This window comes from Simochromis diagramma, unplaced genomic scaffold, assembly GCF_900408965.1.
Source record: "Simochromis diagramma unplaced genomic scaffold, fSimDia1.1 OVJJ01000166.1, whole genome shotgun sequence".
Taxonomy (NCBI): Eukaryota; Metazoa; Chordata; class Actinopteri; order Cichliformes; family Cichlidae; genus Simochromis; species Simochromis diagramma.
The window spans coordinates 201-27,197 of record NW_024386951.1 but is presented as its reverse complement, the minus strand read 5'-3'; the positions used below and the strand labels follow the sequence as shown (position 1 = coordinate 27,197).

At 40.5% G+C, this 26,997-nt stretch overlaps 2 long non-coding RNA genes and 1 pseudogene across 3 annotated transcripts; 2 read left to right on the top strand and 1 right to left on the bottom strand.

The window, feature by feature from the left end:
* Nucleotides 1-751: 751 nt before the first annotated feature.
* Nucleotides 752-10,835, bottom strand: LOC120737711 (annotated as a pseudogene).
* Nucleotides 10,836-12,296: 1,461 nt separating this feature from the next.
* On the top strand, nt 12,297-13,653 carry LOC120737710. The gene is made up of 3 exons (XR_005696814.1): nt 12,297-12,352; nt 13,074-13,168; nt 13,412-13,653. It is a non-coding gene; the product is annotated as an uncharacterized LOC120737710 (long non-coding RNA).
* Nucleotides 13,654-23,178: 9,525 nt separating this feature from the next.
* On the top strand, nt 23,179-26,494 carry LOC120737712. 2 transcript variants are annotated; one of them, XR_005696816.1, is made up of 4 exons: nt 23,179-23,376; nt 23,463-24,013; nt 24,232-26,030; nt 26,194-26,494. It is a non-coding gene; the product is annotated as an uncharacterized LOC120737712 (long non-coding RNA). The 2 variants fall into 2 exon arrangements; XR_005696815.1 differs by having other exon boundaries at nt 23,463-26,030.
* The last annotated feature ends 503 nt before the right edge of the window (nt 26,495-26,997 follow it).

The following is a 26,997-nucleotide window of genomic DNA, read 5'->3' as shown; positions in this document are numbered from 1 at the left end:
CTGGAGTGTTCTGGGACGTTATTTTGATCTTTGAATGGCTGCAATCCAGGCCATCCATCGCCTCTTTGTTACTTCGGAAACATGGCTTGAACAATTTCTCTTCAACGACGTAATCCGATAACAACCGATCTCTTTACCCGTCGGCTTCCCGTGGCTGTCATGCGACCGGCTATTGCAGTTAATAATACAACAGCTTCTTGACATTTTTGTGTTTCTTTTTATCGCTGTATAACTGATTTTAATTGAAAGCCTGCGTGCGCTAGTACCGCTTGCCACGAGTTCCCAGAATCCTTTGCGGTTCTACCCGTGAATGACGTCACATTTTCAATCTCTATATATATGCATGTTAAATTTTATATTTGGGGTAAAATATCAAGTCTTTTCAAGTAAACCGGTTCAAGTCCAATTCAAGTCCCAGGTCATTGGTGTAAAAGTCCAAGTCAAGTCACAAGTCTTAGAACATTTTTTCAAGTCAAGTCTAAAGTCATAAAATTAATGACTCGAGTCTGACTCGAGTCCAAGTCATGTGACTCGAGTCCACACCTCTGCAGCTTTGTCAAAACAATAACTTCAAATTAACCAAACTGCCAGCTGTGCAGGTGATGAATATCATCTTGTCACCAACATTTCCAAATTTCTTTGCTGATGAAAAATTGTGAACACGTTTATACTAAAAAAAGATTGAATTTCAATGATCAGATGTCTTTAAGTGTAATGATTGACTAGCTACATGTTTCCTGGGTCTGTGTGACACTGTGGGGGTGACTATTCAGGGTAAGCACAACAGGTCCACATGCAGTGAAGGCAGCGAGTCTGTGCTGCCTTACTTTACAGGCATCTATGCATCACAATTATTTTTTGGTCGTTTAATATACAAAAATTGATTTTAAGCTTGAATACTTTAAACCCCACTTTTAAAAAATGTTCAGTTTGGCAGAATACTGGAACGTCTTTGTTGGATGTCATCATTCTGTAAAAGCAGCGATGCCCCTGTTAGATCATTATCCGCCGTTCTTAAGCTGAGAGACGTACTTGAGCTGTGGCAGCGGGATCCCCAGACCAAGTTTAGCTGCTACGTAGGCCAAAGGATAACCAGTCGCTTTACTGGCCAGAGCAGAGCTCCGTGACAGGCGGGCATTCACCTCAATGATGTAGTACTGCAACACATTATACATAGAAGATACAATTCAATCACACACATTACGGGAATTAGACCAGGAGCAGGAATACCAGCTCCCCATGCACACAAGACCTGTTTAAAGGCCTGTTCTGATACATAAAGCCTATTCATACAAATCTATTCCTGGTTTGTATGAAATGAACTTGGTCACATTGATACCTAAAACAATTTTCTTTTAAAACTTATTGAACTAGGATTTACATAGCAAAGACTTTTTACAACCTTGTTTTGGAGCCAAAACAGTAAATGTAAGCCGTTGACATACCTGGCTGTTACATTATCTGCAGATCCAGCCGCACACTCTGTACATCCTATAGCCATATAAACTGTATATACTTCAAGTCATGTTACCACCCATGCTTATTTCAATATACGTACACTTTCTGTACTATCATTACAGCATGTCACTGGCTTTAAAATAAGGAAATGCAAAACAGATCCACTTTATAGGTGAACACAGTCCTATTTGTGCTTTTCATCACCCAGGTCTTCACATATATGCTTACCTGTTCAGATTCGGGGTTAAGAGCGTACTGGATGTTACACTCTCCCACGATGCCGAGATGTCTGATGACTAATTAATGGCCGTGTTTCTCAGCATGTTGTACTCGCGGTCATTAAGCGTCTGACTGGGAGCCACTACAATGGATTCCCCAGTGTGGATACCCAGTGGGTCGATGTTCTCCATATTACACACCTAAACAAGAGGAAACAACAGCCACTTTAAATCACCCTCAGTTTTTTTTACTGAGTATAAACTGTTTGTTCTCTGGTCTCCTTTTACTCACAGTCACACAGTTGTCATAGGCGTCCCGGACCACCTCGTACTCAATCTCCTTCCAGCCTTTCAGGGATTTATCCACCAGCACCTGAGAGGTGTGAGCGAATGCTGCCGTTACCAGAGAGGTCAGCTCCTCTGTTTTGGCAAAACCGGAGCAGAGGCCTCCGAGAGCGAACGCTGAACGAACAAAGACGGGGTAGCCAAGACGCTCAGGCAGCTGCCACCGCCTACAGCAGAGTTAATCAGATTAAATTTAGACTTCACTGGGGCAAAAAACAATCCAGAAGCTATTAATTTATAAGCGAACACGTCTCATCACCTGTTCCAACCGACAGAGCTGCTTCACTGGGAGCTACATGCTCATTGGTCTCTTCCATTTTCTCCACAAAGATTTTCCTGTCTTCGGTCATCTCAATGGAGGAAACAGGAGTTCCCAGAACCTGCACTTTATATTTCTCCAGAACGCCCAGCTTGGTCAGCTCTACACCGCAGTTCAGAGCAGTCTGACCTCCAAAAGTCAGCAGGACGCCGTCCGGGGCGCTCATTTTTTATCACCTGTAACAACAAGATGTAATGACACGAAGCACTCACAACACATGAAATGAGACAAACAGCTCTGTGGATTTCACACTGGGAATTTCATCCCGTCCAAGACATTTGGAAGTCTGCAACTGAACTAAAAGCAGCTTAAGTGATCTTTTATTTTTTACTGTTTTAGCCTTTTAGCCTCTTCGTTTCCACTCTATACTGCCGTATGATGGATGCAGGTAGAAAGCTGAGCAGGGATTTTTATATCTTTGAGCCAGCACATTTTTACAGAAACGTATTATGAACACTGAAATTTAAAAAGAAATAAAAATAATAACATAAACTACATTAAATAAACCTGGGCAAAGACGGTAAAAATCTGAGGGAATATTTGTCCTCAAACTTGTTTCTTTTCATTATCATTATTAATCCGCACTCTTATTTTTCCTCTCTTACTAATTAATTACTGGCTGTTGTCTCTATATTGCATCTATATAAAAACCAGAGTGGAGCAACAAGCTCTCTTTAGTCCACCAGCACCACCCTTTATCTTACATGATGACTTCCATGGAGCCGTGGATTTAAGGGCTGCAACACAAAGCTTGTGTTTTGCCTTTGCTTTTAAACACTTGTGCTGCATTCAAGTGTTCAACCAAACAAAGTGATGGACCACGTAAAAGTGTATCTTAATCCACAGTAAAGAAATAAAAATAAAGGTTGTCCTAGAACCCACTGTCCCAATTCCTACAATACAGACACAAAAGAAGACTGAACTACCTTCAACAGTCACCAAAGCTTCAAACACACCTGTACAGAACTGCTCTGTGTTCTTTGGTGGGCTGTGATTATGTGAGACCCCTCAGTCTTTTAGACAAACACAATCTGGGGTCAATACTGACTGATCCGAAAAAACAAACAACAAACAGTTGACCTACAAATTTCACTGTGTCCACAGTTTCTCTTCTTTCATCAGTCACAGAGTTGCAACAGAGAGAATCCATACCTGAGTGACGTACTCTGCTGTAATCGGCAGAAAGTAGACTTTGTCAGCCAGATCTTTGGAGGTCTGGACAGTGGCAATGTTGGGATTGATCAACACAGTCTGGATATTCTCTTCCTTCAGAGCCTTAATAGCCTGGAAAACAGAGCAGAGTAACATCAGGAGGCACAGAAAAAAACGTCCTCTGCGTTCAAGTGTTCTTCTTTAAATCCTGAATTAACCCTCCGCTTTACACACAGCCCAAAATAAGACCAAATAGCTCCTGTTTCACAGACCTGCGAGCCGGAGTAATCAAACTCTCCAGCTTGGCCGATGGACAGTCCACCTGAGCCTAGGATGAGGACTTTTTGGATCTGACATGCCCTTCAGCCTTTGGGGAACCAGTGAAAGTGAGGTGGTCCATCAGACGCTGCTTCACTGGAAAAATATCACACAAATTGCTACTTATTAGTCGTTACACAAGCCAGACTTACAAGGGTTTTCTCTTCTTCACAGGCATAGTTACATTACTACTATTAAATACCAATTACTACTGAAAACTACAAAAGTAATACAAAAGTAATTAGAAATAAATAATATGCACCACAACATTTAAGATGATAAAAAATGAAAGTTAAATTGGAATACCAGATTTTCCAGTGTTGCCCTCTTTATGGTCTTTCAACCGTTTCAATGAAGACATCAAACAGGCCGACCAGATCTGTAGGACCAGCCATGTGCTCTGGGTGGAACTGAACACTGGATGAAAGGGACCACAAATGATTTAATTGGGTTTTTTCCGGCCAGTACAGAGGCACTTAAGGCACCAGAACCAGTCACTTCTAGAGTGAATCACCACTGGACTCCATCTTTCACCGACTGTTACCTGAACAGAGGCTTTGTGTTGTGTACGATGCCCTCGTTGGTGTGGTCGTTAGCATTTGTGAAGAGCACGTCCCAGTCTTTGGGCAAAGTGTCAGGGTCGACAGCGAAGCCGTGATTCTGACTGGTGATGAAGCAGCGCTCTGTCCCATTATGGATGCACGGTTGGTTGTGTCCACGGTTACCGTACCTGAGAAACAAGAGGAAATAACACACTAATTAAAAGATGGATAAAAGACATTTCCCACGGTTAACAAAATCTATAATTATACATTTAGCTTAACCAAGGTGCCCTCTAATGAGGCATTATTATAGCAGAAGCTTTAATTGTCACGGCTGCCGAGGCGAGCCGCGTGGAGTTGGAAGAAGGACCCAAGATGCAGGCAGTGGATGAGATACCGGTGTTTTATTTACAGAGGTGTAGTGGCAAACAAACAGTGGGGCATAACAAATAACTAAATACACCTAAACTGGGAGAACTAAAAATAACAGACCTGGGAGTATATGACAACAGGATGAGAAGCAGCCGAGGAACAGGACACCGTGGAACACAGGGTAACAGACTGACACAGAGTTACACAGACAAACCAGCAACAGGCAGGAGAACACACAGGGCTTAAATACACACACCAGTAATCAGGGGATGAGAAACAGGAGGGCAACACAGCTGGGAGGAATCTGAGCTGACGGAACAGGGGAAACGTAAACTGAGCACACTCACATATGACACAGACCTTCACAATAAAACAGGAAACTCAGACACATGGAACCAGACAAGACATTGAACTAAACAGACAGATTCACAAACAGATGGGGTGACACCATAGACAGACAGATACAGACGCGGACTCAGAGGCAGACTGAATATAACACAGAACTTAAACAATCATCATCAAGAAAATGATAACGAACTAAAAGCGCTGGGTCACCGACCCAGGACCATGACATTAATTAACTTGGCCTTTAGATTGTTCATCCAGGTACAGACAAAGCACATTTTAGGACGACTTGTTTGACACTTGTAGTCTTTCAGAAAGAATCTCCACAAACAACCTGTAATCTGTCTGATGGGATGCCAGCCACATTCCAGCAGGACACATGCTGCCCACTCCGACCTTCAGACTCAGCCTGATAAAGCTGCCATCGGCAAAGTCTCCCATAATAGATATGGCTACAGAATTTGGCAGACGTGTTTATTCAGCCTTTTTCATAACAACGACGCTCAATCCAACCCTCTAGTGATCATAAGGAGACGCCAGCTGCTGAGAAAAGCAAAAATCTGCATTTCACAAAGAAAGTGAGAGCGTGTTATTACAGTACAAATAAATGTTACGTTTCTTCTCCAACGTTGTCTTCCCAACAGTTTCAGCCGGATGGCCAGGAAGCGTTCGCAGTGTCTTCTCGGGCGCTTCTCTGGTGCTGATAATTGGCGTCTGTCTTTGTGTCAGTGACGTAAAGACGGATTTAATGCGACACGACCAGTCAAACAGCAGTCGCTTTCTGAACATCGGATATGTATCGGATTCAGTACCGACGTATGAAAGTGACCCAGATCGGATTTGAAAATATCGGATTTGTGCCGTTCACACGGTCAAACCATGATCGGATATGGGTCGCATAGGGTCAGAAAAATCGGATTTGATGCGCTTTTCGCCTGCAGTGTGAAACGTAGCCTTATTTATCCATGTCCCAGTTTAGTTTTCCATACCATTCTGCAATAAAGCAGCTTTTTGAGTTTAATTTCATTGTCGTGAGTTTGCATTTGGGTCCTTCTCCTGCCTGTACACAGCCGAAACATGACACAATGATCCTGCCAAGAAGGCTTGCAAAATATGAGGACGTCCTATTTCACAACTTTAAGACAAGTCCACATCTACACTAGAACATACAGTGAGTTCTTCATTCACATGTGCTCACCCTTTCCACCAAAGGTCATGAAATTCAGCTTCTGACCAGCTGTTCTCACAACAGTGCAGCTGTGGGGCCGGAGTAAAAAGATGGAGCAAAGGTAACTTAAACAAATTTAAATAAAATGTTTTCACACCATCCACCTTCACAAAAATTTCACTCTGGATCTTTTTTGTTGTTGCTCATGAAGGATATTTTTTCTTGTGCTTTTAAATCACTTGCTGTTTAGTCCAGCTCCAGCTAACAACACCAGAGCAAGCACTGGCTAACAAGCCTGCGGAAGGGTTTCGAATTTATTACAAAGAGAAAGAGGTGTGTTAAATTGAAGAAATTAGTAATCATGTTAAGTTTACAGGACTGAAAATAATTGAATACATTTTTCTTATAATGGAGCACCATTACTTTTGATAGTAAACGTTGGTAAAAGTTTTAAAATCACTTAAGAATCAAAGTTTAACAATTTATCTTCAGGTTACGGAGGTGTTGAGTTTGAGGTACTCACTTCATCTTGTAGGTCTTGGCTCCAATGACCAGAGAGAGCAGCTGGTGTCCGAGACAGATGCCAAAAACTGGCTTTGGTTGGTCCACAGAGATCACCTTCCTCACGTTGTTGATGGTGGCCTGACAGAGCTGGGGATCCCCGGGACCATTACTGACGAACAAACCATCAAAATCTGGAAAAAGATGAGAAACAATTATTTATGTAACCACTGATAAAAGTGGTACGAGTTCCCCTGAAGAAAATCCCCGACATAGCGCGCGTTCCTGACCGGCGGTGTCCATCGGGTGGTCCCAGGGTACGACAGTAACACGGGCTCCTCTCTGAGCCAGGCAGCGGATCTGGTTGTACTTGATGCCACAGTCCACCACTGTGATACGAAAGCTGCCGCTATGATTGAACACTTTTGGCTCCTGGAGACAACCAAACAGAGAACCAGCTAAATATCTGACAGGCACAAAACAAGCAGCAAGGCTACCTGCTAAACAATATGTTTTGAGACAACTACAGACAAAAGCTTTTTATTTAGTTTAAAACCTCTTTACTTGAGCTGAAGTGTGAGCGCTAACTTTTCCTATGTTTTAGAGCTTTAAAAAAAAACCTTCACAAAATTAGGTCCACAGATCAAATCTCCAAGTTTCTAGTTTATCAGTAACATAAATAACGCCCTCCATTAGCACTCGAGAGCTGGCAGAGCTTCGATGGGACTGTACAAAACTCCTGGTGGGTTACCTTCATGGAGACCTCTCGGACCAGGTTCCTCTTGTCGGGATTATCGAAGGGAATACTTCCTCAGGAGTCCCGTCCACTATCAGCTTCCCCAACATGGTCCCCTTCTCTCGGATCTTTTTGGTCAAGCAGCGGGTGTCAACACCTGAAGAAAATGGAAACAGTTTGTAGCATTAAATTGAAAAGCTTGCATCTGATTATTTTATGCATTAAATATATTACAGATGCTGAGCAGTTTTCCAATTAAATTACGCCCATTTTTATTCTGGGTTTCTGACCTGTAATCCAGGAATGCCTTGCTCTTTGAGCCACTGGTCCAGTGACTTGGCTGAACTCCAGTGACTGGGACTTTCAGACAGTTCTCCAATAATCAGCAGCAGCGTGGATCTTGTATGACTCAAACCACTGAACAAGACAACAACAGATGAGACAGTGTGTTTTATCAGAGTTAAGACTTCTTTCATTCAGATAAAACCGTCCCACGAAGAAAAAATCCTGACTCGCTTTTCCACTTTAAATATGTTAATAAGTTTGCAAATTAATTTTCACCTGGAGTTTAAATAACCGCTTACCTTGCTCAGCCCGAACTCTCCCTCTTCATCCCATTGGCACACACATAGTTGCCAACCAGAGGTAAGTGAGGGTCAGCAGCTGGCAGCGGTAGGATGGATCAGAAGAGCCTCGGGGTATCCCACCATCCCCGTCTGAAACACTAAACACACAAAACATTCTTGAGTAACATCATATCAACTAACAAGAGCTTAAATCTGCCAGACAGGTAATAATAATTAGGTTTTTTCTTTTACAGTCAGAGAATATTAGCAAACTGAGTTCTTTTCTTTTAATGCACACTGATGCACTTTCAATAACAAATGAAACTCTTATGGTTTTAGGACTTGATTGACTTTTTATCTCATAATTATGATTCTCTCATATTTAGTGCAATATATCTTTGTATCTCAAGTGTTGTATCTCATGAGACGATATTCAATTTTTTTCTTGTAGTTCATAATAATACAGTCTCATTATTAAGACATCCCATATTACCTGATATTAAAATTATTTTCAGTCGTTGCTGTTGGAAAATACAGATAAATGTGGAGTCTCTTGTAGTCTGAGTGATCACTCAGACTAGAAAGTGCATTAATTAGCCAGTATTTCCTATTTGATTAACATGACTCATGCGGCATCTTTAACTGTCTACATATGATGACTGTTTATTGAGAACGAAATGTGTTTTTCGATCTCTATAGTCGATTATTTTATTGTGTTCTACCTACTTGTGTTTCTGTAGATAAACGTTTGAAGGGATTATAACAACCTGGCTGGAATACAGTCGCATTTCCACCCGGGTATACGTCCTCCATCCAGAATACGCTTACATTTTTATTTATCATTTTAACGTTGCGTGACTCATCTCTGCAGTCACGCATACTGAATGTGAAAAATCTGACATGATCCAAAAGTCACTATTATCTTATCTTTAATTCGGCATGCTTATTACGACACAGCAAGCAGTTTCCTAGTCACATCTGCCCAGTGTTGGGTAAGTTACTTTAAAATAGTAACTTAGTTACATTACTAGTTACTTCTCTCAAAAGTAACTCAGTTACTTCAAGTTACTCGTTACTTTCAAAGTAACTAGTTACTAGGGAAAGTAACTTTGGTTTTACTCAGAATTCATCTTGTTATGTGTTTTCTTCCATAACTTTGCCAGTCTTCTAGCTTGCTTACTTGCCACAAAGTGCACTGTGCCACCTACCAATAGAAAGGAAAAGATAATGTGCATATTTCCACGAGAGAAATCCCATGCCTGGACCGTCATTGACTGCTGGCCATGATTCTAGCCGACGTCACAGCGTCATGTGCGCCTTTTACATACAACACAAAAAACTGCAGTCGTGGTGCTTTCGATTGTACTCAGAACTCGGAAATATTCTGCCTTCTGAATAGGAAGATGTAGGTACCACCGACTGCAGGTGAGCTGCATACAGGGCTGGACTGGGACAGAAAATTGGCCCGGACATTTTGACTAGAGACTGGCCCACCATTATAGGAAAAATCATAAAGCCTTTGAAATGAAAATAAACACTGTTGTGACAGTGATGTACACTGTTCTGATGGTATATATTAGGGCTGGGCGATATGACCCAAAATTCATATCTCGATATTTTTTACCTAGATGGCGATATAAGATATATATCTCGATTTTTTTTTTTTAAAGCCATAAAGTAAGAACAAAAGAGAGTTCTTAGTCAAAGCTGTGTCCCAGATGTCACACAGGCACTTTTATTAACATAGACATAGATGCAGAGGTGTGGACTCGCGTCACATGACTTGGACTCGAGTCAGACTCGAGTCATTAATTTTATGACTTTAGACTTGACTTGAAAAATGTTCTAAGACTTGTGACTTGACTTGGACTTTTACACCAATGCTGGGACTGGGACTTGACTTGAACCGGTTTACTTGAAAAGACTTGATATTTTACCCCAAATATAAAATTTAACATGCATATTATAGAGATCGAAAATGTGACGTCATTCACGGGTAGAACCGCAAAGGATTCTGGGAACTCGTGGCAAGCGGTACTAGCGCACGCAGGCTTTCAATTAAAATCAGTTATACAGCGATAAAAGAACACAAAAATGTCAAGAAGCTGTTGTATTATTAACTGCAATAGCCGGTCGCATGACAGCCACGGGAAGCCGACGGGTTAAAGAGATCGGTTGTTATCGGATTACGTCGTTGAAGAGAAATTGTTCAAGCCATGTTTCCGAAGTAACAAAGAGGCGATGGATGGCCTGGATTGCAGCCATTCAAGATCAAATATAACGTCCCAGAACACTCCAGCTCACAGGTAGTCTGCTCCAAGCATTTACACGAAGGTCAGTGTTTTTTAGTAGTTAACACGTCATTTTCATAACATAATTAGTGATATAGGTTACAAGCAAGTCTGGCGCTGAACAGAAATGGTCGCGCTATGCTCCTTTATTTATTGTGCATAAATAGTGAATTGTCCTGACACAATATTGCGTTTCGCTTCTGTTATTATGGTACATTGACAAAAACATACTTTTATTCACAGGATAAAACAGGTTTTTTTGTATCACTAATTGCCCAGTTACGACTTAAAGCATACAAATTGTTGGTCACCTGCTACATTTCTGTGATGGGTACCAGAAATATTTCCACCACTAACTAATTACGTGTGAGCTCAAAGGTCCTATTAATAAACTGTTAAGGCATGTGTATTTATTGACGACCCTATTTGTTGAGACTGGTAATACCTTATGAGACGTACCGCCGGTTCTTGGTTTACACTGTGCATTTCAAGGTCCTGTACCATCCGTCCGTGTAAACTGTACCTGGCTTGTTTGCAGTGACCTGAAGTTACTAAACTTCACCATGAGTGTATGCACTCACTCCATAGATACCGTTATGATTATAAATATGCATATAAATTATGCTAAGATAGCTGACTTCATCTAATCTAGCAATGTTGTCCCGGCTATGTTGGTGATACACGTTTTTCTCTTTTTTTTTCTTTTTTTTTTTTCTTTTTTTTTTTTTAAATGCTGTATGATATCTTTGTCATGCGATTTTTAAAGGCTGGTCCTACAACCGCCGTCCTAAGAATAACATGCAGCTTATCTCAGAACTGTCGGTTAAAATTATTCTTGGAGCTAGGTTTAATTGAGCTGCATTTTAAAGAGGTGCAATTTCACATTTGTGTATATTTTCTACGTTCACTATTTTGTCATGTGTGAGAAAACACAGATTTAAAAAATTACATGGTCTAATATTTAAATTTAGCATATAACTGCAACATGCTTTTTTTTTTTTTTTTCGTTTTCTTTTTAAAGACTCGAAAGGACTTGAAATTCAAAATTTAAGACTTGTGACTTTACTGGACTTTTACACCAGTGACTGAGACTCGACTCTGACTTACCTGACATTACTGAGACTTGACTTGAGACTTGCACAAACAATGACTTGGTCCCACCTCTGTTTACTTGTTGGTGCCTTGCAGGAGGAGCCTGGGCCCCGGTGGCGGCCTGCAGGAAGAGCCTGGGCCCGGTGGCGGCTGCAGGAAGAGCCGGCCGGTGGCGGCTGCAGGAAGAGCCCTGGGCCCGGTGGCCAACTATCAGCTGGCAGAAACCGTTAACCGGCTCGCAGGGCAGGTGAAATGGACTGTCCTTGCATGAAACAAGTGAGTCTGATGCCTTTTTCCCCAGCCATCTGACTGTTATTGTTTTGTGTAATATTTAGCTGTCATATAGTAAATCTAATCAGGGACTTTTCTTTTTATGATTGTAGTATTTATTTTATTACAGTTACTATTTTTGCATCATTTTGTTGTTTTTTTGTTTTTAAAGCTTTTACAAAGCTTCATGCGCTTTCATGAGGTGACGTATCTGATAATGAGTTTTCTGGTGTTCTGATAATCTTAGTTTCTAATAGTGCCAAATGTAGTGTTTGTAATTCAATAACTTTCATGGGAGAAAAAAAAAAGGAAGTGTTTCAGGAAACCATAATAAAAAGTATAAAATACTGAAATGCCTATTATGGATATATTTGACTATCAAGAAGAAGACAGATGTGTCTGGTCGCGACACATGTCTTGTTTCATATCAAAATGTGAAGAGACACATAAAAGCAACAGGTGTTACTGTATTCTATCAGAACTGGATCCAGCAGAACTGTATGAACCTGTTAATGTGTTTCTTTTGCTTTTTTTTTTTTTTTTTTTTTTTTTTCCAAAATGGCCTTAATGAAATTTACCAAAAACCGGCCTGAGACGCCGTACCTTCAGGCCCCCATCCATTCACATCCGGGTGTTTAAAATCTTGCAACCAGCTAAAGGTGATTCAATTCAATTTTATTTATATAGCAGCAAATCACAGACACACAGGAGGATCAGCTGGGATATCCAAGATGGAGGGGTCAAACCACTGTTAACCAAAAAAAATACGGTGGCAACAATCACTGACGGAGAGACAGTGGCAAAAATTACTTTGTTTGAAGATTCTCATCCAAGTCAAAGAGGGCATGTCTTATATGATGAGGGGACATGAGCTGAGGGGCCAAGCGCCCCCCTTATCTAATCAACATTACGGCGAGGACACCGTTTTTTAAAGCTCCTGCCCTTGCAGTCACAGAGGCCCTCATCACAAAGGCAGAGGAGCTTCTTAACCCCTCTTTGGCCCTGGGACCATTTTTGGTCCCCTTTAGTTTTTCAATTACAAGCCATTTGCACTGTGTTGAATGGAATAGCCAAATTCTCTAAAAAAAAAAAAAAAAAAAAAAAAGTTTGGCATAATTTCAAAATTAAAGTCTGACTTCCTTAAATAGAATTGTCTTAAGAAAACAAGAAGATATGTGAGAAAGAAGGCGTTCCCTCACCCCTCTACAGATGTAAGCGTTGGGGGAAATATGGAAGTGGAACCCTTTAGCTAAGCATTCATAGGTGCAGACAGAACCAATCAGCTCAGGTCTCATGTGAATGGATGATCCTGGAGTATTTGCAGTAAAATAAGATTAGAGTATTTGTGATCTTTAACTGTGACTCTGTTGTTTCTCTCAGTGTTTTGGTCAGTTCATCCTCACTCCTCACATCACGACTGGAGCCAAACAGAAGATGGTGGTGATGCACCCGCTGCCCAGAGTCAATGAAATCAGGTGAGACGCGCTCAGTCAAATGTCTGACAACAATATCTGTTCCAGCTGTGTTGTTTAAATGTTGCTTGAGCCCTTAAATGGGCTGCAAAAATGTAACGTTTTGTGTACAATGTCTAATTTCAGTACGATTTCTTTTAGCTAACTTAAATTTGAACCGAATTTTATTTTAACCCACCTTACATTATTTGCTATTGTGTTGATTAAGTGGACTAATGATCTGTTTCTCTTTGTTATTTCTCTCAGTGTGGAGGTGTACACAGACCCGAGGGCGGCATATTTCCGTCAGGCGGAGAATGGCATGTACATCCGAATGGCCTGCTGGCCACCGTACTGGGCCGATAACTCAGTGTGCTGCTTCTTTGTCAGTAGTAATATACCTATAGCTTATATATCCCAACTCTACCCACGTAACGGTGATGAAATTGTGAAGTTACAATTCTTTTCTGAAAAAGCATTTTATTTTGTATATAAATAAATGTTTGATGTTGTGCCATGGGATTGTATGTTTCAATTTTACTTATAATGTACCAAATCGCTACAACAGGCGGCTCAAGACGATGCCATCCAGAGGAAGGATCTTGTAGCCACAGTGTTTCTAAGATTTTTCCGCCCCTTTACAATAACCTCAGTTCTTTCTGAACTTAGAAGCACAAAATTAAAGCTCATTATGTGTCTAAGACATCCCGGCAGTTTAACCAATAAAAAGTGGGTATCATATGCATAGCAGTGAAAATGTATGCTATGCTATGCCTTCTAAAGCACATATAATGTAAACAAAACTGGTCTTTGCACAGAAGCCTGTGGAGCTTCATAATTAACCTCGGTGTGTGAAGAGGACTCTCCATTTAATAATAGCTGTAATAAAATGTTATGGCCAACGGTGTTAAACGCTGCACTTGGGTCTAGCAGGGGAGATTTCAACTTTTCAATATGAATGAAGGCTGAAAACTGATTAGATTAATGTCTGATCTTTTCTGTGCTTCAAGTTTGTAACACCAAACATATTAAAGGATGATATAAGGTTCACAGGAAGAGTTTAATTAGACACACATTTACTATTTTTCTTTATACTCTTTCTTTCTTGACATGTTTAATACGCTTACTATCAGAGGAGAAAATGACCCTTGTGTAGTTTAAAAACTTTTTATTTAATCAAACTGTAATGTTGTTGACTCTGACGGACGTGTCTTTTAATCTTGTCAACAAATCCTTAATCACCTAAATCTGCCATTTATCATCTTGTAAAATGTTCCCTCTGCTTCTGTTGCACATCTCCCCGGACACTCTCTGCTCACCTGTCCTGTGCAGGTGGTCCAACCCCTGCCTGCCTCTTTAAACTGGGGCGTTTTAAATCTCTTTACCTCTGTGAACTTCACACAAAGTTTGTGGTAACAAATCAAACTGACGAGGATCTCGTTTGAAAAAAACAGTCACGAGACAAATAAAAACAGACTGCTCAAAGCAAAAGCAGAGCCCTCACAGCTGGTAGTACAAAAACACAGTGACAACATGTGTATCAGATACCCTCAGTGCCAAAAGCATAAATATGAAAAAGGTTGGATCACCAATAATATCCTAAAACAGCGTTGAGGTGGGTGTCACAGTGGAAAAAAAACAAAAAGCAGCCAAATTTTCATCTGAAAATGTTGAATTTTAGTAAAAACAATACTCTGTAGTTTGATACTGTCGTTACAGACAAAGCAGATGTTTAAAGCCTTTGGACGCTCATTTGAAATGCACTCATTCTCCTTATCAGCTGGAAACATTAAAGCCGTAAAATGACTTTTTCGAACGGATAAAAACTATTGAACAACAGCATGTTGAGCCTGTTCCAAAATTTGAATGTACATGTGTTGAAGGTGCGGGTCTTGTTTGAATTATTAAACATACTTTAATTTTTCGAGCCACAAAAAACAACAACTTTTAATTTTCTTCTGCTTGAGTATCGGCCGTATCGGCGGGTAGCTCTACTTATCATTGCTCAGTCAGTTGTCTGTTTGTGCTACTTTTTTCAAGGAGCAGTGGATTATTGGTAAGGGTGACTTTGTGTTTAGTTACTTAAGTGGTAGCACTGTGGATAGTTTTACTTACATACATAGATCTGCCAGTACAGCTTCCTGAGGAAACTGTTTACAAAATGTTCTATTCTATCCACAGTTCTTTGCAATTTTACATTGATAAAACATTATCCCTTAACACATTTGGGCCCACATAAAGTACTATGGCCATCACACTGTCATTTAGAATTGTTTAAATAAATCGTGTCTTAAGTCCTTCCATCAAACAGAAAATAAAAAAAGTCGCATGGTTCACTTTTACATCACAAAATGTTAGAAATATAAGTCGTTCATAACAAACTGAAAGGCTGGGAGTTTAAAATACAAACCGATGGAAGCAGAAGTAGAAGACTAATGTCACAGAGCACTACGGTGTCTATTATTGTGTAGACATTTATAAATAAGAGCTTAATAAAGATGCTTAATTTCTTAAAAAATAACAGGTGGAGTGATCTTTATCAAAAGTGGATGTTGCATCTGTGGCTAAACCCCTGTACCAAAAACTTTAAAAATCTACTGTGGTGTGAGGCTGTGTAAGTAAAGCTTGCCCTTCACACCTGCGTGTAACAAACCATTTGTTGGGGGGTTGTGGATTTGTCACCTCAGCATTGTGGAAAGTGGGGAAACATGTTTCTGGCTGTGCATAAGATTTCTGCTTACAACTTACAATCTCAGTTCTAAATGAAATTTCAGATGTTTTTTTTTTTAAGTATGGCTAATGCATTATTTGACTTCTAAGGCAGGCACACACACACACACACACACCACACGAACAACAACAACACAGAGAAGAAGAAGAGGGGTCGTTTTACTACGCATCATAAAAACGCAATCATTCATCTTCCAACTGTATCTTTCTGTTCTGGCTTTAGAATCATTGGTTGTTTACTGAGCCGTACTTTGGGAGTCATACTGTTGTGATACTGGGGAGAAAAGGGTAAGGTTTGATAGACTAAACCCTTACACACATAACTTGAAAAACCTAAAGAGTGTGTGAGACTGCTAGCTGTGTTGTTCAGCAATAAACTTACAAATGTGTTAGTAAAGAGCAGTGTTGGTCAAGTTACTTGAAAAAGTAATCAGTAACTAATTACTGATTACTCCCCCCAAAAAGTAATCCCGTTACCTTTACTGATTACTTATTTTCAAAAGTAATTAATTACTTAGTTACTTTTTAAAAACACGATTTACAACCTGAAGAGGTGATAAAGCGATAGATCTTTCAGCCCAATTCTACTTTTTCTACATAATCCATCATACAAAATGTAATCAAATGGAAAAGTCTCTTTTTTTTAAACTTGTTTTATCAGTTTTTCTTTTAACTTTATGCATCAAGCAAAAATTTAATTATATGCAACATTCTCTGACTTGAATAAATTAGTTTAACATTTAAACCTATTTTCTGCACATTCCAGCACATAAAATAAAATATTTTTTGTGTTTACACACTCTTTCAAATAGATGCAAGTAAAAGACAGCAGAAAATAAATAAAGTCAAAGACTAGCGGTCCTGTTGCTCGATTTTCACCTGTAAAGCAGGACTGGGGGTAGGCGGAGGTTTACCCTGGTGCAGGTGTGCCGCGGTCAGTTGAAGAATCCGCGAGTTTCTCTGTGAATTTCTCATTAAGTAGTTGCGCACTCGGTGCTTGCTTGGAAGTTTAGGGGTTTTCTTCCCACGCACAACGGACGCTAATGTTTTTGTCACTTTTTATGGAATCAAACTCAAAGTAAGGTCAGTACTTCCACGCTTTAAACGCTGCACGCTCATACTCTCTCCCACAATCGATATGTGATCCATTGTTGATCTGCACACAGCTGTTGTCACTAACGGCGCACTCGCTTACGTCATTGTCGTGCGACATTCTGGCAAAAAAATCACGGTTTTAGTAACGCAGTAACGCAAGTGTTCCTACGGGAAAGTAACGGTAATCGTAAGTACCGATTTTGCACGAGTAATCCTTTACTCTTTACTTAGAAAAAAATAATCAGATTAGCAGTAGCACATTAACTGCCCATCGCTGGTAAAGAGTGACTTGTACTTCTGTCCCATTAAGCAATGGTTTAAAAACAAATGTTTCACTGCAAACTATAAAAGGAATCTGGATTAAATAGAACATAGTAGTGCAGGGAAACACTTAGTATAAGGTGTCGTATGGAACAAATCTCCGTCAGCTTCAAATGAACAAAGTGAGGACTACAGGCGTTTCTCTCAGTTGGTTGTGTTCAGGGAAAAAGCAGCTAATACACTGTGACTGCTCCACATTGTTAGTGAGTTTAACTCTGGATATCTGTAGTTTTGTCAAACTTGGAGTGAACAAAAGCAGAAAAACAGTAAAAGATGCAGACAGTGAAAGTCTGGTTTATTTCATGAACACATGAAACATACAGTCCACAGAGCAAGTAGCATACATGATAACTAGATACTGTCATGGCGAGAGAGATGAGCCGTGTGGAAAATAAAGGAGGATCCAAAAGCAGGCACTTGTAAAGGGGTGAGGGTGGGTTATTAAATATGAAATAAATATAGACAAACAGCAAATGGAGCACGAACTAAACTACAGAGCACAAACCTGGACAAGAATGAGAACGAGCAGAGGAGAATGACGAGTGGACCAGCAGGGAGAACACACGGTGGAGACAATGGTGGATACACAGACGGACCAGCAACTACAATGACAGAGGACACGACTTAAATACACAGAGAAACACAGGGGAATTACACACAGGTGGTGGACACAGCTGGGAATAATCAACAAGACGAGACAGAGGTAAAACTGAACACACTCACATGAGACGCAGACCTTCACAATAAAACAGGAACAAGAAACCATCACACTAAGACGCAGAACTTGACATAGAGAGACAGACAGAAAATGACAACATGGAACCTGAACTAAACTAACGTGAGACACAACCGAAGAACAAATTCCTTAAAACATGAATAAACCAGAACCATAGAATTCAAAATAATTAACCAAAACATAATAAACACAGATGCTGGGTCGAACCGACCCAGAACCGTGACAGATACACATAACACTGACAGTGAGAAGTAAAACTCGTCGGCTTAACCACATGTTATATTCTGTACTTAAAAATAAACCACAGAAATTAGAGTTAGTGTTTTAAAAGTCATATTAAAAACATGAGTCAACATTACTGAAGTGACACTTTAAACGATTCTTCATATCACCGTGTTTATGATGATAAAAACATGTTCGCTCATTAGTAGTTGTCTGCGCTGTCACTTGTCATGAAAATGTCCTGAGACCTGGGTTCCTCTTCATTATCATTGATCATTAATGGACGCAACAAAAGATTTGTTGCATTATCCCCATGAAACACACGCTTTTATAGAAATCAATGTGACACAAATACAGTGGGGCAAAAAAAGTATTTAGTCAGCCACCTGATTGTGCAAGTTCCCCCACTTAAAATGATTGACAGAGGTCAGTAATTTGCACCAGAGGTACACTTCAACTGTGAGAGACAGAATGTGAAAAAAAAAATCCATGAATCCACATGGTAGGATTTGTAAAGAATTTATTCGTAAATCAGGGTGGAAAATAAGTATTTGGTCACCCTCAAACAAGGAAAATCTCTGGCTCTCACAGACCTGTAACGGTCTTCTGTAAGAAGCTTTTCTGTCCCCCACTCGTTACCTGTATGAATGGCACCATGTTTGAACTCATCATCTGTATAAAGACAACCTGTCCACAGCCTCAAACAGTCAGACTCCAAACTCCGCCATGGCCAAGACCAAAGAGCTTTCGAGGACACCAGGAAAGTATTGTAGACCTGCACCAGACTGGGAAGAGTGAATCTACAATAGGCAAGCAGCTTGGTGTGAAAAAAATCAACTGTGGGAGCATCATCAGAAAATGGAAGACATACAAGACCACTGATATCTCCCTCGATCTGGGGCTCCACGCAAATCCTCATCCCGTGGGGTCAAAATGATCATGAGAACGGTGAGCAAAGATCCCAGAACCACACGGGGGGACCTGGTGAATGACCTGCAGAGAGCTGGGACCAAAGTAACAAAGGTCACCATCAGTAACACACTACAACGGCAGGGAATCAAATCCCACAGTGCCAGACGTGTTCCGCTGCTGAAGCCAGTGCATGTCCAGGCCCGTCTGAAGTTTGCCAGAGAGCACATGGATGATACAGCAGAGGATTGGGAGAATGTCATGTGGTCAGATGAAACCAAAGTAGAACTTTTTGGTATAAAACTCAACTCGTCGTGTTCGGAGGAAGAAGAATACTGAGTTGCATCCCAAGAACACCATACCTACTGTGAAGCATGGGGGTGGAAACATCATGCTATGGGGCTGTTTTTCTGCCAAGGGGACAGGACGACTGATCCGTGTTAAGGACAGAATGAATGGGGCCATGTATCGTGAGATTTTGAGCCAAAACCTCCTTCCATCAGTGAGAACTTTGAAGATGAAACGAGGCTGGGTCTTCCAACATGACAATGATCCAAAACACACCGCCCGGGCAACAAAGGAGTGGCTCCGTAAGAAGCATTTGAAAGTCCTGGAGTGGCCTAGCCAGTCTCCAGACCTCAACCCCATAGAAAATCTGTGGCGGGAGTTGAAAGTCTGTGTTGCTCGGCGACAGCCCCAAAACATCACTGCTCTCGAGAAGATCTGCATGGAGGAATGGGCCAAATACCAGCTACTGTGTGTGCAAACCTGGTAAAGACCTATAGGAAATGTTTGACCTCTGTTATTGCCAACAAAGGTTATGTTACAAAGTATTGAGTTGTATTTTGTTATTGACCAAATACTTATTTTCCACCCTGATTTACGAATAAATTCTTTACAAATCCTACCATGTGGATTCATGGATTTTTTTTTTTCTTCACATTCTGTCTCTCACAGTTGAGTGTACCTCTGGTGCAAATTACTGACCTCTGTCATCATTTTAGGTGGGGGAACTTGCACAATCGGTGGCTGACTAAATACTTTTTTGCCCCACTGTATTTAGATTCTTGCTTCACAATGTGCACGAACTCAAAATCTTTAGTTTCATATTTATAAAGTATCGCAAAGAATACATTTATACCATTGTATGAGCTACACTTCTTGTAAAAAAAACTGATTGGTAATGCGTTTGAGAAAAGCTCCTGCTGTTACCTTCCTTCTGTGAGGGCGCACACACACACACTCACAGAGAGAGAGAGAGAGAGAGAGAGGGGAGATCATTAATACAAAGGATTGGAGCCGTTTTTGGATTTTCACTTGTTGGCTTTAATATGAACAGTCACATAAAATTCATTCCAGTTTTTTTTTTTGCTTTTGCTTCAATTAAGATGTTTCTTTAAATCTACAACAGCTTCCTTTTTCAAAAAGAGTTTACTGCATAGTAAGGAAGTAGCTAGGGACCTCAGTAGTAATGAGCAACAATAGCTTAGGGACAGTTTCTCCATAAAGAGGATTTCAATCATCTGCTGTTTGTCAAAAAGTGCCGTATTAAAAACAATTCAGCAGACCCTCAGAGTGCGGATACAAAACTGTTTTCAGCGTAGAGGTAGAGGTACGCTTCATGTACTTATCAACATACAGTTTAGCGGAGTGGATTAGAGTGCATTGGTGCTTGGGCCTCTTTGTATTTAGCACGGTTATACCATTGTGAATTTAAGCTATATAAATAGGCTCAAGAGTCTATCATATGTTTGAACATGCAACTAAAAATTCGAAATATATATTTTTTTAATCAGTAACTTTGCAAATTTAGAGGAATTGTTTTCGGACAACATATTGTGTCACATTTTAAACAGGGTTTGAATAATCCAGCACTGACAGACAGACATTTATGCCCTGGGTATAACAGACATGCTTACCTTGTGAAAGGCCCTTGGATTTCTTGGAGCAGAGAAACACTCTGTATTGTTTGCTTTTCTTCCATTGTATAAGCAGCGCCCGACTGTCAGAAACGCTCTGTGTGCGGGTAGCAAAGTCGGCTCCAACGCACATTCAGGTGAAAAAATAACAAGTTAAAACGCTATAACCTTGCGGCAGTTGTGAAGTGCTGAGGAAAATACTGTGTGTCTGATGGGGTGTTTTTATATAGGTGGGGCTACTTTCAGTTGACCTCTGAGATGTAGAGATAAAAGAGCACGATTTTAAGGAAGAAAGGTGGAAAGCCTTGGAGACTCTGTTGGACAAGGTTTCTGTTGGCCTCTGACATGATAAAATAAGATAATGGAATTAACTGTTTGTGAAGAAACACCTTTGGGCTGGGATTGCTCTTGATAAGGGAGCCTCTTTTGTTGCTTCATGACTTCTTTTGCAGACTGTTGGGAGCCTAGCTGCAACCCCCTCTGTCTAACTGTTACAGAGTGTGGCTAGGTGTGAATATGTGTTTTTTAGAAGTATCACAGTTATTTCTAAAAGAATACATGTTGTTTGTGGTGCTCTATTTAAACCTATTGGCCTGTGAAACTTTTAGAAAAGTGAAATGCCCCTAAAGTAGTTAAATCATCTATGTGTAATCATCGAGTCTAACTGTTGCAGACTAGTAGATTAATTATAAGACTAGTTGCATTAAAGCCACATTGGGGTTGATACCAGCGCTAGTGTGAATATGTACGTTTTAGAAGTATCAACAGTTTATTTCTAAAGGGATACATGTGTTTGTGGTGCTCTATTTAAAAACTATTAGCCTGTGAAAACTATTAGAAAAAGTGAAATCTTCTAAACTAGCTAAATTAAATGCTGTGTGGGAATACACGGTTTTTAGAAGTATCACTGTTTATTTCTAAAGGGATACCTGTTATTTGCGGCCCCTCTGTTTGAAAAACTATTTGCTCCTACAGTGGGGCAAAAAAGTCTCTAAATGACTGATTCTAAGCCTGGCACAAAAGATAGTAAATCCCTGTTGTTCTGGCATCTTATGCCTGCACACAGTACCCTGCTGTTCAGTGGTGCCTGACTGCAATTACCTGTTTACCAGATTGTAGTGGGTCTCGTGTGAATCTGTGCAACCCATCTGAACCTCCAGTTGTCACCGCTCTTTCCCTCAGACACCAACGTAAGGCTGACAGCACTCTGAAACACTTCCTGTTGATCATCTGAAGCACGACAGGGGACTGGAAGGCAGGGCAGGGACAGGAAAATAAAGGTTTATAATTTGCACAAATCTTACCCTGCTGGCTGGGAATTTCATTGGGTGGTGGGTGGTTTGGTGCTGACACTGAGCAATTCTGTGAATGCATTTTTTTTTTATTTATAAAGTTGTCATACAGGGCAAAATGTGAAAAAATTTGCAGTCCTGGCAATGAGTTACTCAGAGTTCTAGACGAGCGCTGGCTAAAAAACAGAGGAGGGCCTAAGATGGCGCAAGATTTGCCAGCTTTTTCTGCAAGGTTGGGATGGGCGGAGAGGGCTGCCTCTGCAGGACGACAACTAGATTCTTTCTTTGTCATTCTTGACAACGACACAGCGAGCTGAAGCACTCCTGTCTTTTCAGGCTTACCGTACCTCATAATTCAACCGTGAGTCCTCTCCACCCTGGTGGTCTGAGGTACCTTCTTAGTCTCTTTTTCCTGCCTCACCACCTTTTCCTCCTTCTGCTGACGTGTTTCAGCTTCATGGATCCTGCCTTGGTTTTTCAGCTTATGCTGCAGAGTAGATAAAACTATCTCTCAAAGTCCACTCCATTGTGATACATATATATTTAACATTACTGTTTCTCATTTTCTAAAGCTTAAAACAACACTAATTTGCTTTAAGACCAAGAGTGCAGCAGGTCAACTATCACAGTAAATATAAGGACTTTTTGTTAATAGGTTGTTGCATTTTCTTTGTAATGCTGACTTAACACAAACTGGACGGCAACACGTTTTTCAACTCGAGCAATCTAAACATCACCACAGTTAAATCAAACCAGTCGTCGCCTGATTTTTGTTATGTTTAAAAACTATAGTGTCACCGTCTGCCTGAGAAATATTCTGCTACAAGTGGGCTTTGGTATTGTTTTTTCTCTCCTTTTCTCTCCCTCTATCGCCTGGGCGGAGGCCATTGTGGGCTCCCGCCTTTGGCCTACATACCTGGGAGATGGTGAACACCTGCGTCTCATTAACCGGCCTCTACTTACGGGAAGAAGTTAGACTGCTCTTTGCTGGATTGTTGCTTGACTCATGTTAGTGAAGTACTGGCTAGGACACTAGTAATCTAGTTCTCTTGGATTTTGAATCTTGTGCTAACACGTCGTTTCCCTGTGTACAGACACCCTGGACCTGCCCTTGTTCCTTACAGAAATTCTGGTACGAGAGAGGAGTGAGAGACTGGTGAGACGCCAAGAGAGACAGAAGGAGAGTGAGTGTGTTCCCCCTGCTTTTCCCTGCAGATTCCCTGGAGACCTGATCCCTGCACCCTTGTCTATAGCACTTTGACACTGTCGCACATTTAACTTGGTCTAACACAGGGCCATATAGGTTTTTTCCCTCTTAATAATAAACAACTTCATTTAGGAATTGTATTTTGTGTTTATTTGTGTCATCTTTGTCTAATATTTAAATGTATTCATCAATTTCAGAGAAAGCTCACATACTCAATATCAACAAGAAGAAAGAAAGAACTAAAAATGACTAAAGTTGCAGTGAGGAAGTGAGATCTGACTAATGACAGGAAGTAAAAATAGTTTTAAAGAGTCATCAGTTCAGAGACTGTGACGGTTGAGATCGACAACAAGAAAGACGTGAGGCAGAGAAGCACGATGGATGAATTCAGATGGATTCAAATGTTTTTATCTCTGATGCTGATGATTGTGATTCCAGGTAAGGATACAGGAAACATTTTATTAGCAACAAAACTAAATATTATCAGTATTACTATGGTCAATAAACTTTACAGTAAATAAGAAAGCTGAGCATGTACTGTTGTTTTAGGGAAATATGGGACATGTTTACAAACTCGAGTCTAAAATCTTCGCTCTGATTGTAAAACTGCTGCATTCTAATTTATCTTTCATATTTCTCATCAATCTTCTCAACAGTATCTGAAACTGAAATATCCATTTTTATGAAAGTTGGAGATGACGTCACTCTGCCTGGTCTAAATGTGATAGATGAGCAGAATAACTGTGACAGTACTGAGTGGACCTTTGTTTCAAGACACAAAACAACAGTAGAGCTGATCACACTTGGACAGACAAAGTCAAATCAGACAGACTGAGTGTTACAGCGAACTGTTCTCTGGTTATTAAGAAGCTCACATTTGAGGAAGTTGGTCTTTATTCATGCCTACAGTACAAATTAGGAGAAATACAAACTCTAAACGCTCTGGTTCATCTGTCTCAGGTTAATCTTTTTATTATTAGTTGTGAGTATTTACATCTCAATCTCAATTTTCAGCACAACTCTTTGTAGAAAAAGTAATGCTCTTTCCTCGTTCTCACATTATTTTGTTATGTTTACCAGTAATTGAGCACATGGGCACTTATGAGGTCATTTTACAGTTTTTCTCAGTTGCTTTGGTGCATTTCTCACAACAGAATTAAACTTTGCACAATAGTTAGTTCAACCTCCACAACATGTAGTCGTTTTGGCACAACCTTGTGGCAAATGCCTTTGGACATGAAGCAGTTGAGTAAGTACAAATATTTAAAGAATGGTCACTTTTGACTTGCTATTCATCACTATCTCCTTGCTTTTATCATGAATGTCACAATTATTTATACTTGTACCAGCTGAATAGTCATTGTCCTTACAACTAATAGTCTTCATTTCATTGCTTGAGTCAGTGCACTCAAAATTGTTGAACATCTTGTCAAACAATTTGTACACCCATTTTGAAAACCCTATTTTTAAGGAGTTTCCATGAAAATCTCCATAAATTACTTTTCTCAGGTGAACCTTATCTCACACTAATGAAAATTGGTGTGTGTTACTCTTACTTGCAACCAATAAAAAGCCTCTTCTACCCAGTCACAGGTGAATCGCGTTACAGTACCCCCTACTCTACAAGTATATATAATGTAAACCAACAGACAGGATTGGCATGAGGTGCATACTGAATCTACAAAACTGCAGAACATGGAACATCAGCCTTGTGGAAGAGGGGTGAGGATCGGTGGAGGACGAGGACAAAACCGGGTAAGAAGAGGCCAACTACATAGACACGTTCCTGACGAAATCAGGGCAACACTTGTGGATCATGTGATAAACCATGGCCTCACAATGGCTGAGGCTGGTCGAAGGGTGCAGTCCAATGTTGTAAGTTCTATTATTCAGACATTTTGTCGGGAAAACAGGTGAGCATACTGTAATGTAGTTATTCAGCACAAACTAATTTGCTCTGCTCTTTCATAGTCATACAGGAGACTTGCATTAGGACATGACCTTATAGATCTTTACATATAGACTTACTGTAACTGAAGCGCAGACTTGGTCCAGGTGTGGCATAGTGTGCTGTGGTACAATACAGTAATGCTGTAAAGACAGGAGTTTTGAATGATAGTCCTGTAACAATTACTGTAAGCATGTTTGCGCTTATTTATGTTTGTTTTGTCATCTGCATCTCAAAAAGGACTGCCAGACAACCTGGAAGAGGTGGAAGAGGTCCACTTTTGACTCCGCAGCAAGAGGAAAGAATTTGTGCAATGGTGGCTGCAAACAACGCTTTGAGACTGAGAGAAATACAAAGAACTGTCGTAGAAGATGACCCCATCTTCGGAAATATTCAGTCAATATCAATTTCCACCATAGACAGAGTCCTCAGACGAATGAAATGTCCATGAAGCAATTTGAATGAAACAGTGATCGAGTGAAGGAGCTCCGTCACCAGTATGTACAGGTAAAACATGTTTGCATATGTACCTCTGTTTACTGTAAAAGTTAGGCAATGTACTGCACTTACATTTATGCATGTTACTGTAATCCTGTTTACAATTCAAACTGTACAATGTGTTGTGCCAAATGCACCATTACGGACTTTTTCATTCTCATCCTTTGTGTAGTGTATCCTGGAATTGGAAGCCAGGGAACACCTGCACACGTTTGTATATCTTGACGAAGCGGGATTCAATCTCGCAAAAGGCAGACGGCGTGGACGAAATCACATTGGAGAAAGAGCCACCATTGATGTCCCAGGCCAACGAGGAGGAAATATTACAATGTGTGCAGCAATCTCAGAAAATGGCGCCCACACCCATATTCCTCGTATTGGTGCATACAATACACAACACCTGTTGGCTTTTCTGGACGCTCTTTTTAGGGACCTAATCCCACAAAATGAAAGGGATGATCCTGGTGACAATCGGACAATGTTGTAGTGGTTTGGGATAATGTTAGCTTCCATCACTCTGCTGTAGTCAGGCAGTGGTTTGCAGCACACGACAGGATGCTTATGGAGTTTCTTCCTCCTTACACTCCATTCCTAAATCCAATTGAGGAGTTTTTCTCTTCCTGGAGGTGGAAGGTATATGACAGGCATCCACATACCCAAATGACCCTGCTAGCAGCTATGGATGCAGCTTGTGATGACAGCAGAGTCCTGCAGAGGGTGGATTCGACACTCCAGAAGATACTTTCCCCGATGCATCGGTAGAGCTGACATTCGCTGTGATGTTGCTGCAAATATGTGGGCAGACAGACGGGAGCGTCTAGATATCAATGATTGATATGCAGCAGTGTCTGTTTTTCAGTTTTGTTTTTGTTTCATAACTACTGCAGTAAGGTTTACTGTCTAAGTGAGTTTATGTTTGCTGTAAAATGTTTGATTTGCTGTATTTCCCCAGTTGCACAATGCTGTGAACAGTTTC